The sequence below is a fragment of the Eleutherodactylus coqui genome, chromosome 13, assembly GCF_035609145.1.
Source record: "Eleutherodactylus coqui strain aEleCoq1 chromosome 13, aEleCoq1.hap1, whole genome shotgun sequence".
Taxonomy (NCBI): domain Eukaryota; kingdom Metazoa; phylum Chordata; class Amphibia; order Anura; family Eleutherodactylidae; genus Eleutherodactylus; species Eleutherodactylus coqui.
In genome coordinates this window covers 76600842-76616224 of record NC_089849.1, presented here as the reverse complement: position 1 = coordinate 76616224, position 15383 = coordinate 76600842, and the positions used below count along the sequence as shown (strand labels likewise).

The 15383-nt window shown below is 44.8% G+C and overlaps 1 protein-coding gene across 1 annotated transcript in view; it reads right to left on the bottom strand.

Moving 5' to 3' along the window:
- The window catches only part of RAC3 (Rac family small GTPase 3), a 52076-nt gene extending 50809 nt beyond the window's left edge, over window positions 1–1267 (bottom strand). The window contains exon 1 of the mRNA XM_066587962.1: window positions 1150–1267. The gene's annotated coding sequence lies outside the window, so the exon portion shown is untranslated. The remainder of the gene's footprint in view (window positions 1–1149) is intronic.
- Between the last annotated feature and the right edge of the window lie 14116 nt (window positions 1268–15383).

Here is a 15383-nt window from a genome sequence, read left to right as displayed (position 1 = left end):
GACTGAATCCCTTTAAAGGGTTTTCGCCTTCCTCTGGATCAACTCAGCCGCAGAATTCTCCATCGTAAAATCTACCATTTCCTACAACTATAAATTAAATGTTCTTTCCCCCTTATATCTTTGTGTCTGTGTCTTTATTTCCATTGGATGTTTATGTAGTGTTGTCATGGCCACTTAAAAAAGAGGCAGGGCCAGCACAGAAAGGAAAAAAGTTGCAAATTTTTGTGCAAATACACATTTGCAAAAAAATTTGCGACTCCTCTAAGTCCAGGAAATGGCATTTCAAAAATCATAAATATACCCCACAATGACAGAAACCGGATTCATGGGGATCCGCAGATCTCTGCATTGGTCTCTCTTGAAAAATGGGTTGTCTTTATGAGATACCCTTTGAAGACAAAACTGAGTTAAACCCAATCCAGCATTGCTCGTTATCATAATATACACTTTGGCTGTTCCGTTTGTGAAGGGCATAGAGAAGTTGCCCCTCATGGCCAACAAGGACATGTCCCACCAAGATGTTACTTTTATCCACAAGGGACAAATATGGACGTATATTTAAGCAGCAACACAAAAGGGTAAAAAAACAATTAAAATAAAGGTGTAGAAATGCTAACTTTAACCAACTTTAGAGATGGTGACCCCTGCCTAAAAGCAGGGCTATTGCCCCAATAGTGGTGGCCCCACGTGTCAAACCTAGAGGACCTAGCCTGTCCCTAGATGGAGAGTAGGGAAGAATAAAAATGTAATCTATATACATATAACAGCCCCACAGTAAAAGTATCACCAGTGGTACTTAGGTGCAGAAGACCGTCACATAGGACACATCAGACAAGATAATAACCGGCACCCATGTAGAGGCGGGGCCAGAGCAAACACACTTCCATTATGGCTGATTGGTTGGCGAAGGTAAACACCAACCTGTCGGCCAATCAGTCCATATACCACAGGAGATACTGTAGTAGGGTTGTAAAGAAGGGTACACTGAACCCTACTGAGGGATTTCCAGCAGACGACAGCTCAGGGGCCTTCAGGAAGAAGGCACTCATCACTGAAGGTATGGGTGTGCGCTCAGTCAGTACACGGCACTTTGGCAACCTTCGAACAATTCTTGCGGGCAGTAAGTCTTTGATCGGACGCCTCACTTACCGTTTGAGGGTAGGACAAAGGCCGGAGTCTGTCATAATCTTCTTGACCAGCCGTGTCCCAAAGACCAAGATTGACTGGTTTTCCATCTACCATCACATTGGCAGAATAGTTATCAAATCTGTGCGAGAACAGATGACAGACATTCCATTGTTACTTATAGTCAAAAAAGAGGAACGTTTCCAGCTTTGAAAATAGAAGAAATATTATGATGGCGGCCAGATTATGGGTTACAGCAATAATTATGTACACTATGCAGGAGGTTTCGAAAAAGAGAACATCTCTGAGCAATGTCCAAACCTTTCAACCCAAATATTAACTCACCAGCTCTCAAGGCCTTTTACATGGGGAGATAATTGCCTGAATGATGACTTGTTTGAAGGATCATTCCCAATCGTCGTCCAGTACACTGGCGTAACTATAGAGGGTGCAGGGGATGCAGTTGCACCCGGGCCCAGGAGCCTCAGGGGGCCCATAAGTCCTCTCTTCTCCATATAGAGAGCCCAGTACTATGAATAAAGCATTATAGTTGGGGACCCCGTTACAGTTTTTGCCATGGGGCCCATGAGCTTCAAGTTACGCCTCTGGTCCAGTATAAACATGTGCAGTGGTTCAACATTGAAAAATAATCCATTCGCCGTTCAGTCACTGCCGGCATTTACACTGAACGATTATCGCTCAGATTCCATCGATCCAGGGAGAATCTGAACAATTAGTAATCAATTTAAAAAGACCCCTAAATCATGAAAGAGAGGTCAAACTACGGACCTGATCCCCATTCTCATATGGCTAAAAGGTTGGAAATCACCTTGAATATGCAATTTGTACCTTTTTACGGTACCAGAGCCAAGATCCTGAAAAGAGCAGCACAATGCTGCTTGGATCAGAAGAGGAAGAAACGTGTATGGCCATTTTAACCCCTAAGAAACCAACCTGTTTTGTGACCAAGTGATTTTCATCATCCCATTGCAAGAGCCAGAACTCGTTGACATGTTTTGGGTTTTATTTTTACGATGTTCCCCATTCAGTAAAAATAACATGATCATTTGCTTATGTGGATCAGCACGATTTCTGCGGCACCCAGTTTATATGGATTTTTTTATTTTTTTTACTACTTTTGCACTATATTACCCGAGCACAGCCCTACCCATTCGACCAACGACATCTATGGTGCTTATTCTAGGTTCTGGTCCTCAAGTCCATCAAACCCTCCGGCACACATCAGAATACTCACATATCGGCTTAGTGCAAGAGCGCACTGGTTTGGTGAACAGGTGATCAATTGGGGTCCTAAATGACAGACCCCCGACGATCTATTTTTTGATGACTTGTCCTGATAATAAGGCATTAATAGTTTAATTAAAGGGGTTGTCCAGTGGTATATTTAGCAGAAATGACAATTCCTAACAAAATATCATCACATCACTACATCTATGGTCAGATATAATCACCGGAGTATATATGCCAGTAGCAATCAATCAGATTTTAACAGTACAGCCTAATATTTGTCTCATCCATTTTGGTCTAAGGGCTCCTTCACACGGACGGACGTGTACATGTTTTTGGGCACGCAGAAAGCAGAGAACAGAAACTACTGATTTTAATGGGTTTGTTTTAATTTCCTTTTTGCATGAGCAAAAAAAATAGGACATGCTCTATTTTGTGTGCATTTTTAAATAAAAACAATAGAATCTGCATCTCTGCATTCTAAGACCCACGGCATTTTTATTTTTATGGTAATGGAGCTTTGTGAGGGCTTATTGTTTGCTGGAAGAATTGTAGTCTTCATTGCTACCATTATAAGGTACACGTGACTTTTGGGTTGCTTTTTGTAGCATTTTTTGGAAGGCAAACAAAAGAAAAACAACGATTGTGGCATTCCTTATTTTAAACTATTTCTATGACATTCACCATGTGACATAAATAGTAAAATGTTTTCATTGTGTGTGTCATTTCGAACCCGGTAATACCCAGTATGTGCAGCTTTTTATAAAACTTTTTGGGTATTTTATCCATTTAAAACTTTTTTTGTGGGGAAAGTGGCATATCTGCTTAAAACTGGATTTTTCCCTTTAAAGTAAACTTTATTGAATTTTTCACACTATTTTTTAGCCCTGAAGGTGAATTGAAGATGTGATCATTCGATAGTTAGAATAGTACACTATATTACTTATGTAGGGCATTCTTCTAAGCCTATGACAGCGGCCTATTAGACTGCAGGAGGCGGGGCCTAATATGCTGCCATGGGAACCCATTGGTACTTTGTGATCGCAATGAGGGCTGCCGATGGGTGACAGAAGGATCCTCCTCCCCACGTCATCTGCTTACATGCTGCAGTTGTTATTGAATGCGGCATGTAAGGGGTTAAACAGCCAGATTTTGATTTTTTTTTCGCTACTGATCTAATGGGTTAAGTCTACTTCATGTTGGCATTTTATCCCGAGGCGTCTTCCTGGAGGGTCTCTGCCCTTACTGTTATACTTCACTGTGACCTTTCAATAAGCCCAATTATCAGATCCTGTTACCGTTGAATTAAATGAAGTCTACAATATGAAGGCTGCGTCATTTCCATATTACAGGCAGGGTCAGTTTGGGAAGCTCTATGGGGTCAGTGTAGGTAGCTCCTCAGATCTCAGCTTCCCGGACCCCATGAGTGTAATAAGGGTCACTATTTAGAGTGGCATCCGATTCTTGGGGATTTGAGTAGAATTAGGCTTTAGATCATTACACCTATTACCCGAGCACAGCCCTACCCATTCGACCAACGACATCTATGGTGCTTATTCTAGGTTCTGGTCCTCAAGTCCATCAAACCCTCCGGCACACATCAGAATACTCACATATCGGCTCAGTGCAAGAGCGCACTGGTTTGGTGAACAGGTGATCAATTGGGGTCCTAAATGACAGACCCCCGACGATCTATTTTTTGATGACTTGTCCTGATAATAATTAATAGTTTAATTAAAGGGGTTGTCCAGTGGTATATTTAGCAGAAATGACAATTCCTAACAAAATATCATCACATCACTACATCTATGGTCAGATATAATCACCGGAGTATATATGCCAGTAGCAATCAATCAGATTTTAACAGTACAGCCTAATATTTGTCTCATCCGTCTTGGTCTAAGGGCTCCTTCACACGGACGGACGTGTACATGTTTTTGGGCACGCAGAAAGCAGAGAACAGAAACTACTGATTTTAATGGGTTTGTTTTAATTTCCTTTTTGCATGAGCAAAAAAAATAGGACATGCTCTATTTTGTGTGCATTTGTGCACCAAAGAGCCCCACAGAAGTCTATGTGCACACAATACACAATGGGGTGCGCAAAATACTGTGCGTAACTGCATGGAAAAGAACACAATTGGACCTCATTAAGCTAAATAGCCTTTTAAATCAGGGTGCGGTTGTGTCCCGCGCCCATGTAAACAGGCCCTTTGTGCGCAAATAGGTACAGTAGAATGCCACAATGCGTGTGAAAAAGTGCCTCGCTAATGGCGCAAATGTGTTGAGCTGAAGTGTGTGCATCTGTGCCCACCCTAAGGCTTCTTTCACATGAGCATTTTATCGTGGCTATTTTGCCGCAATAAAACGTCGTTCGAAAATCGCGACCATCTGATATATGCATTAGTTTAGATGGGCGATTTTCCAGGGTGTTAAATCAGCTGGCCAGAAAAGATTCCAGCCGGCCGTTCTTATGCGACGTCGGAAAACAAAGGACTTGACTTGTCCTATCTTTTGCGGGAATATGCCAGTCGTTCCCATAGACTCCTATGGGAGCTGCCAGAAAAGGGAGGTGGGAGGGAGTTTAGCAGCGGCTCACGTTGCTAAAGTCTCTTCTCCTCTCCTTGCCAGCAGATCCCATAGTTGGGGAGGAAGTATAGCATGACTAGGCAGAGAGGGGGGATGGAGTTTAGTAGAGCTGAACTCTTTCCCCCTGGATGACGGTATTCCGGGCTGCGGCGTACATACGCAGCAGCCTGGCCGTCTGAATGGGCTAAAAAAGGGTTATACAGCCACAGCTGCATCTCGTCCATGCGATTTTCGGCCACATTGCTGGCAGCCAAAAATCACATCGCCCGTGTGAAGGAGCCATAAAACACAGTTTCCTAAACTCCAATCCTCGACCGGCTTGCCAACAGGTCATAATTTAAGGATATCCTTTAGAGAGAACACCTGTGGCACTGTCTATGCAGGGGAAATCCTGAAAACCGGACCTGTTGGGTAGTAATGAGGACTGGAGTTGGGAAACACTGGTTTAAGGCCTCATGCACACGGCACGCACGGATTCCGCATGTAGAATCCCGCACGGAATTTGACCATGACCGTGGCCAGTGACCCCTGCGTACCTGCATTTTTCTTCATTCTCTGCAATGCAGATGGGCCGGGCAGTGCACATGTGTAGTACAGATTCTCCCGCACTGCCGCTAGGCAACGATGCGGGTCCGGCGACCTTTCCGGAATTAATATTCCAGAAAGGTTGCAGGTCAGACAGCTTCTATTGACTTCAATGGGAGCTATCCGTGCAGAAAATGCACCAAAATGGAGCATGCTTCGATTTTTTCTCTGCAATCGGAAATTACAAGTAATTTTTCGCTCATGTACATGGAAGAATCGCTTTTACATAGCATGCTATGGATGGACAGTCCCATCCCCAGTGTTTTAAGAATTCTATGGATAACTGTAAATGGAAATAGCACCGAACCACAGGCCGCATGAAGTTGGGCAGGCACATATATTGCAGGCATGTATGTTTTATTCGGAAACACTGCGGAATGGGGCTTGGAGTCACAGGGGGCCTTTACGGATTCTTCCTGACCAGATCGCCTAGACTGACAAGTATCTCCATGTACACAAACAGGGAGACCTGTAAGTCTCCAGGTCTGGGCGCAGAGAAGCCGGTGAGGCCCCACGCCCGTTACTACAAGCGGATTTTTCAATGTATGTGTTTTCTGAGATGCCACAGTGCTACGGAACAAAGCACACATGCCTGCAATTTATGAGCCGGTCCTAAATTCAGTCTGCCTGCGGTTTGAGCACTGTGTACCTACTGACAGGTTCCCTTTATGGGCGCATTCCCACGAACTATATTCTTGCGCGCGTTTTGTGCGATGCGCACAAGTCTCACATGAATATGAAATCCACTCTTTTGAATGGATTCATTTATATGAGCGACTTATCCTCGTAGCATTGATATTTTCTAACATATAGACCTATAGGGTGACGGAGGCCACTGTATACGTCTATAGATGGAATACTCATGAAAAACACCTTCGCCTGAAAATGGCCTTCTAGGAAGTCAGCAAAGCAGTCCGGTTCATGAATGCAGCTCTGGAGTGTAATACTGGCAGTATCTCAGGATCAGCATAAGAAGATAAGTAATACAACATGCTTACAAAGTTAGGCCGGATTCACACAAATGTGTGTGTACACTCAAAATCCGCGCGTGCAATACGCGGGGAACCAAAAAAAAACCAGAGTGGGCACAGCCCCAATAATCTCAATACGCGGTGAATTGATTCCATTGATTTCAAGGCGTTTGTTGACAAGTGCGTATTTTGCGTGCATAATTCTGTTGCACAAAAGATATGCAGCATGTTCTATTTGCCTGTGCATTTGCGCAGGGAAACAGAACATATGGAACTAATTACTGTATTGGGCCATTTCAATGGCTGGGGCCGTGGGGGTGTATCTTTCTGCGGGCGCAAATGTGTACGCTTTGTGCATGCAAAAAGTACAGTGATAAACTCAACGCCTGACGTGCAAGTATGTGGCACAAATGCACATGTAAAGGGGTATAAGCCCGTCTGCATCCAGCCTAATGCAACGTTTTATGCAGGTTAATGCTATATCTTACCTGTAAAATGGTAATAAGAGGCATAATCTCAAAAATTGGAACCATAATGCTTTGCGACAGGTGCTAACAGCAAACCTCCCCAACAATGTGAGCAGACCATCAGCTCAGGATAAAGCCCTTAGGTAACGTTCATACGTGGCAGAGACGTTCTTCTGCACATATATGCATGTTACCACAGATGCCACCCCTGCAGTGTAATGGGTGAAGTCTGCAGAAACCCAGAAATCTGCGGGATTCTCAGCATCGAGTATACCTAACATCTACATCATGTGTGAATGTGGCCGTATGGTTCACTACTCTCTGGGGATAGACGTAACAACTACTCAGACTATGTATGTGCATGAATGGAACGTGAATGTGTAACACTGTCGTATGGAAGGACAAACACTATCCTATCATAAAGAATTGGACACCTGAGCAAGAATAAAGTATTTACTTACATATGTTAATACCTGGTGGGGCTCCTTGGGCCCTAATGACATCGGATACTCTCCGTAGGATACTTTCTACAAAAGTCTGATACACTTCAGCTGCTATTTCCCTCCATTCATCCTGCAAACATCTGGCGAGTTCTCTCAAAGATGGACACTGTTCATATTTCCTGACCCGACATTCCAGTTTGTCTCAAAGACGTTCATTAAATTTCAGATACGTCCAATCGTGGGACATCCCTATCCTCAAACCCATGTAAAGCATGTTGGATGTGTGACACGGCGCCTTGTCTTGTTGGAAGTATGGATGACCAAAGTGGGGCTTACTCAGCTGACGTAAAATGGGTTTTCCAGGCAGTGCCCGCTGGGATACTCCGGGGTCAGAGTGGAAGCGCTGTTCCGACCCATTTAGCAACCAGCGCTTATAGTTGCAGGCGCAGCTCTCAATAAGAAAGAAAATCAATGGGAGCTGCGCCTGAAATTCCGAGAGCTTTCTACTACCCAGGCATCGGAGCAGCCCCTTCTGCCCAGCCCCCAAATATCCCAGCAGGCAATGGCTGAAAAACCCTTTTAGGCTGGGTCCACACGGGGTGGATTTCTTGAGGAATTTCCACGTAGAGCCCCTGCATGGAAATTACACGGCATTTCCAGTAGCAGCAAAGTGGATGTGATTTTGGAAATCTCATCCAGACGCCGTGGGAAAACTCTGCACAAAGCTCGTTGACATGCGGTACAGAATTTATTTCTGCATCATATCAATTTTATCGCCATTTCTGCTACAGAATTCACATCTTGTCAATAAGGGGGTGAATTCTGCACAAAAATATGCGATAAAACCCACAACAAATGGCGCAGGTTTTGAGGCAGACATTCCATAAAGTAGCCCTATTTGGACCCAGCCTTAGACCGGCTTTACACAGGCGGACCGAATTAATAATAGCAGAGGCGCGCAGCAGATTCTGGGTGTGAGCCTGGCCGGCGACTCTGCGTACCTGAATTTTCAGTATTTCGGTCAAGCGCAGTACAGTTTTTTCTTTTGGACTGTTTACAATTCCCGCGCCATCACTTAGCGAAGGCATGGCTAACCGCAATGTTAATTGCATATGAGCTATGGGTCGGACAGCTTCGATTGACTTCAATGGAGGCCGTCTGTATGGAGTCTGCAGCAAAAAAAAGCATGCTGCGATTTTTCCTCCACTCGCAGAATACGCAATTCGTTTCCACAAGTATGAAAAAGCGATTGAAAAAGCGAGTGAAAAAGCGATTTTACATGCTTTAGGCTGGGTTCCCAGTAGTTGGATTCCCGTCGGAAATCCCGCAGTTTGGCCGCAGCCGAAACCGCGAGATTTCCGACGGGAGAACCGCCGCGGAAAACCCCCCAGCGGCTTTGAAGCGGCCCAGCCGCTCGCTTTTCCGCCGTGGCCGGCGCTCCCATAGAGGAGAGCGCGGCCGCGGCGGAAAGAAAAAAAGAATGGACATGCTGCATATTCTGAAACCGCGGCTTACTGCAGCGGATTGGCTGTCCCGTGCGGACGAGATTTCTGAGAAATCTCGTCCACATGGCTGGCTAATCCCGAGAGTAGCGGCCGCGGGCGGATTTGCTGTGGCAAAATTCCACGCGGAATTGCCGCAGCAAATCCGCCCTGTGTGAACCCAGCCTTACAATGCTTGCAATTGGAATCCGCCTGTGTGAAGCCGGCTATGTTTACACGAAGCGGAAATACTGCGGAATTTCTGCTGTAGAATCCCCAGCATTTCTGCAAACAACACAAAGTCAAAATACGCAGCTGATTGCAGAAGATACCGCGCTCTCTCTGACCTCCACAGTCTTTGTGCGCTCAGCGCCTTCTTCACCGGGCAACTGTCAGTGTCTAGGGAACGCAGCGCCGCTGGTCAGGTGATGCAGAAGTGGCCAGCAGCACTGCATTCACTGGAGGCTGCCGGGTGCCCGGAATATCAGAGGTAGAAATAATGCTATTATGAGCTATGCCCCCCTGACCAAACCCCCCTTTTTGGTAGGGGTGCCCCTCGGTAAAAGGTTCGTAAACACTGCTCTAGAATGTCATGGTATACCTCTGTGTTCATGGTTCAGCTACAACCAACGGACTGAGACCATGCCACGTAAAACATCCCCGGACCATAACAGAACCTCTACTGCACTTAACAGTTGGCTAAACACACTCAGGCAAAAGGCATTCCCCAGGTATCCTCCACACCCAGGTACGTCCATCTGACTTGAAGATGGAGTAGCATAGTGGGATTCGTCACTCCATAGAACATTCTTCCATTGCTCAACTGTCCAATGACAATGCTCCTTGCACCATTGTAGGCGAGCCGATACATCTTTTTTGAGAGAACTCAGCAGACATTTGCAGGATGAATTGAGGAAAATACCAGCTGAAGTGTATCAGATGTTAATAGAAAGTATGTGATAGAGAGCATCCAATGTCATTAGGGCCAAAAGAGCCCCGCTAATTAATAACATATGGAAATCAATACTACTTCTGATTCTTACTTGGGTGTCCAATTACTTTTAAAAGGACAGTGTAGGTCAGAGGTCTGTGGCTTCCCATACTTGGGTTCCCTGACAACCGCGGACTGTGGAGTCACAGGTTTCAGATCCAGAGTATGATCAATAATTATCCCATATATAGTCTAACAGGCTACACTTATAACAGGACGCATAGAACTTGTCACCAAGGTATTGTATTCTTACCTGGTCACAAATCACTTAAAGGGGCACTCCGGGACTTTTACTATTGATGAGCTATCTTTATGGTAGGTCAGAAAAAGTTGATTGGCAGGAGCCTGCCGCTTGAGATGCCTGCTGATCAGCTGATCGCTGGGTCGGCTGTCAGTGCTTGGATACAGACAGCACTATCAGCATTATAGTGGCCTGGTTTGTCTCTAGAGGCGCTATCTGCTACCAGAGCCTGCCAGCAGGCGCTCAGCTGATCATGAGGATAGGTCATCAATAGTAAAAGTCCCAGACAATCCTTTTAAATTCCACACATTGTAATGGGGTAGTATTGATCTACACACACATATATATATATCTATATATATAAAGACGAAAGCCCTCACTGACTCACTGACTGACTGACTGACTCGCCAAAAGGTCCCAACTTGATTATTCAATTCTAGCGCAAAAGAATTAGCATCGAAATTTAACGTACATAATCTAATTTTCTCACTTTCCAATATCATAGAAATGTGAAATTTGGCACGAGCATTGATTATGTCATAAATAGGAAAAGCTAATGGGTCCCAACTCGATTGTTCAATTCTATGCGCAAAAGAATTAGCGTCCAAATTTTACGTACGGAATGTATTTTTCTCACTTCCCGGTGTCATAGAAACGTGAAATTTGGCACAAGCATTGATTATGTCATAAATAGGAAAAGCTAATGGGTCCCAACTCGATTATTCAATTCTATGTGCAAAAGAATTAGAGTCCACATTTTACGTACAAAATCTAATTCTCTCACTTCCCGATGTCAAAGAAACTTGAAATTTGGCACAAGCATTCATTATGTCATAAATAGGAAAAGTTAATGGGTCCCAACTCGATTATTCAATTCTAAATGCAAAAGAATTAGCGCCCAAATTTTACGTATCTAATCTAATTCTCTCACTTCCTGATGTCATTTTATATAAAGGAAACGTCGCATGGTTACCTCCCCGCTGTGTTTCCTGGGTAACGCAGAGAACTATGCAAAATGGTGAACATATGTTTTTCCGGTATCTCTAAAGTAACCACGACTTCATAAGATTTTCCGTGTGAACACCAGATAAACACCAGTACCAAATTAACTCGGACGAAGCCGGGTATATCAGCTAGTCTATATATATACACACAGCATAGAAATCCGTGTGATGTGTAATGTGAAGGAACATAAATACAGCGAAATATTGGAGCAGTTTATTAGAGTATTAAATACTTTCTAGCTCACCATATACTGCTCGAATATTCTGTATTTATGTTCCTTGATTTTACTCTCATTTTTTATTGGTCTCCCCCTCTGAAGTTATTGGGTTTCTGGTTATTTTATTTATTTATTAATTTATGGTTCATTTTAACTGATGCATTTTGTCTGCCCACGCATGTAACTTGTTGACTTGCCGGATTATATGCCATTCACTTCAATGCAGGGTCATTCTCCGTTGCACGTTCCGTACCGCCGCCTATTTGTTTCACCTAATAATCTGATTTTATTCCCACTTTGTTTCCGCTGTGTAACCTGTATAATTTTTATTGTTGTATTTTTGTTTTATTTTCTCCCCCTTTTTCGCTACATACTGTTTGTTATACCACCTCACCTCTTTGTATGTTATTACCCCCAGCACGACCGATGGAGGGGTTCACCCGGAAACATCTATTGCTGGGTTTAATTCACTAAATAAAAAGAGAAGTTGGATATTTTATCCCAGGGCCTGGGGACTTTTCAATGAAGAGTTGTGCGATATATCAGTTCTCACATATCTAGTCTGCTCACCATTTGGTGGGTGCACCTGGTTGGCATCACCTCCATCACTGGTTTTCAATTACTTTCCTTTAAGCTTTTGGGCCCTGTGCTCACGCCCAGGACTTGGGCTTTTGACACCTTCTGGGATTTCACGACCCTCTTTTCTTCCATCTTCATCTACCTTCAATTATTGTGCCGGCCAAACTGTACAATCGTAATGTGTCATATTAGATTCTGTCCAGCACTAGTTCCATCCCTACAAACCACTACTTTCGCCGTTATGCCATCTTCAGCGCCCATATTGATTCGGAACTCAATGGCATGCCGTTAGCTGTGTAAGGGCGCAAGGCAATAACCACACTGCATGCACTCACACGAACTTGGGTATGCTATTAAAGCGAGTGGCTTCAGTGAAACAATGAAGAGATGATAGTAATCTCTACTGAGAGATGCCAAGTGATGAGTACAGAAGCGACACAGTATGTCGGAGTGGGTAAGTGATTGCCAGAGCCAATATTAACATGAACTTTTTTTTTTTTTTTTACCAGGCATTAACCTCTTGTTCAACTCTCCATTGAAAAGTCATCAGGCAATGGGATAAAATGTCCAACTGGTGTCAGAGTGAGCGTTGAACCAACATGACCATTAGTAGGTCTGAGAAAATGGGAGAGGCTGAAGAGCATTGGAACTGTGACCAAGCTTCAGTCTGCGGCTCTGAGACAGTGGGGATGAAGGAAGCAACCAACTGATAGGAGGAAAGTATTGAGGAGGAGGTGAGTTATTGAGCCAACATCTTGAAAACCGCTTCAACAAACCACAACTTCTCAGCCATGTGAATGCCATGGCTCTCAGGGCTGAGTCATGCTCTAACCAATATGGCATCGGGAAGTTACAGCTTCAGCTGGCATATTAGTTGGGAACTTGACTGTGATATAAGCTACATGCGAGCACAAGGGCATAACCATGCCACGCACATTAATGTTAGCACTAGTATGGTATAAAAGGGGGTGGCTTCCCACCAAACATTGGTCAGATGACAGTGAGGAACCGTGTGACAAGTACAAGAGTTATGCAGTAAGCCCGAGAGGGATAGTGGTCCCCAGAGCCAAGGAGGACATGTCCCCATGCTCAGTCTGTAGCTCTGGGTAGTCTCAATTGATTAGTCCCTGGCTGTTGCTGATGACTCCCTGTCATAGCCCACTGCCCAAGCCATCCTCAGCACTACATTGCCGCAGATACTCTGAACACAAATACCGAGTTGCTCTGTCCAACGATCTTCGGGCGGGGAAGGTGCTGGTAGCAAGTGTGTATGATCTGCCAGCGACTCCGGCACCAGCTAACCCGTCTGGGTTGCTGCATCACAACTGATTACTTTTACTTTCACACACCAACTACCTGAGGAAAAACTAGTCCCCGAATATAAAAGTTGTTCCACAGGTCCTTGTGAGCAATGCAACCGCATCCATGCTACTGCTTTATCACAATGGTAGAGGCTAATCACTGTTCGGTTCCACACCGATCAGAGCATCCTCACCAGCAGCAACTTTATGATACAGGTTTTGTCACTTTTTAGATTTAAAACACGTCATATTATTTTAGTAGTTTGGGGACATATTTGGCTGAATCCGAGCTCTCCCGGGATCAGTTCACACCTTTCAGGCTGTAATCAGGCCTGTCCAGTTGACGACATACCCAGACAATTTCCTCTACAGAAATCAATAGCTGCCGTCCACTGTTGGGCAAAACACACAAGAAGGCTTTCTATAGCGTAAAAGATTATTTTGATCAGATTTGGTAAAGATTCCATTGAAGACACCGGGATCCATTTAGAAGTCAGTCTTCCTCTGAAATGTAGTGTAGAAGCAAAGCGCCCCAACTACTCGGGATACAGGTGTGAACTCACTGCTTTTTAAACTGTTCTTAGACATTTTCCAATTAATCAGTAAAGAAAAAGCACGTGTTACTGACGTACGCATGCATCGTCTCATTGTACAGTTTGTAAGGTATATCGAAAAATTGTATTTTAAAATGTTGTTCTACTAAAAACATCAGATTTGCTTTAAAGTTTTTTTGGGAAACACGGGGTGCGTATGTATGCTGGAGAGTCGGTGGACTCTGATGGGGATGCAATATAAGAAGGAGAGTTAAAGGGGTATTCCTATCTTGGTTTTTCATGGCTGGGATGAGGAAAACCTAGCCCTCCGTTTCCGAACACTTGTCAGAAACAGCCGAGCGCTCCAGACCAGGAGCCCATGCAGCGTCCAACGTATTCCGGCCCAAAAGAAAGATAGTTCCAGGACTATCTTTTAGGCCTGACGTAAAAACGCCCGGAGCTATAGGGGCCGGCCGAGCGCTTTTATGTTGCAGGAATACGGCCATGTGATCTGATGCATTAGAAGCCAATGCATCAGATCACAGCGTATATCAGCCAACTATGAAAACGGCGGGCCAATACATGCTTGTGTGAAAGAGGCCTAAGATTCAGCTTTCAGACTGATATCCTGACAGTTTCCTTTAGAATTTGCTGGTATAATTCAGAATTCATTCTCTATCAATGAGCAGTAGTTGTCCTGTCCCAGCAGCAACACCAACAGACCCAAACCATTATACTACCACAACCAGGTTTCACAGGGGGTATGAGGTTTTTATCTTACCCAACATAAAATGCTTCTGATTGAAGTCCAATAGCTCTATTATGTTGGACAACCACTCCTGGGGAGGGCAACAAAGGTCATGAATTTCCCCCATTTGTACACAATCTGTCTGATTTTGGATCGTTGGAGTCCAAGCGCTTTAGAGATGGTCTTGTAGCCTTTTCCAGCCTGATGGCCATCAGCAACTCTTCCACTGAGGGCCTCAGAAATCTCCTTTGTTCCCGCCATTAGGCACTTCCACAAGTGTGTTGTAAAGATCAGACTTGGATGGATCCCTCTTCTTTACATAAAACTGCTCTCCTACTCATACCTGATTGTCATTGATTGAAGACACCTGATTCTAATTTCACCTTCCAATTATCTGGAAATCCTAAGGCTACATTCACCCGAACGTATATCGGCTCTGTTTTCCCGCCGAGCCGATATACGTTGTCCTCGTGTGCAGGGAGGAGAGCCTGGAAGAGCCAGAAGCAAGAACTGAGTTCCCGCCCCCTCCTTGCCTCCTCTCCGCCCCTCTGCACTATTTGCAATGGGGAGAGGCGGGGCTAATTCTCAGAACTTAGCCCCACCCCACCTCCTTTCATTGCAAACAGTGCAGAGCGGTGGAGAGGAGGCAGAGAGGGGGGGGGAGCTCAGTTCCTGCTTCTGGCTCTTCCTTCTCCCCCCCCCCCCCCCCCTGCACACGAGGGCAACATATATCGGCTCGGCGTAAAAACAGAGCTGGAGCGGGGCTAAGTTCAGAGAATTAGCCCCACCCCCATCCCACGTCTCCCCATTGCAAATAGTGCAGAGGGGCGGAGAGGAGGCAGAGAGGGGGCGGGAGCTCA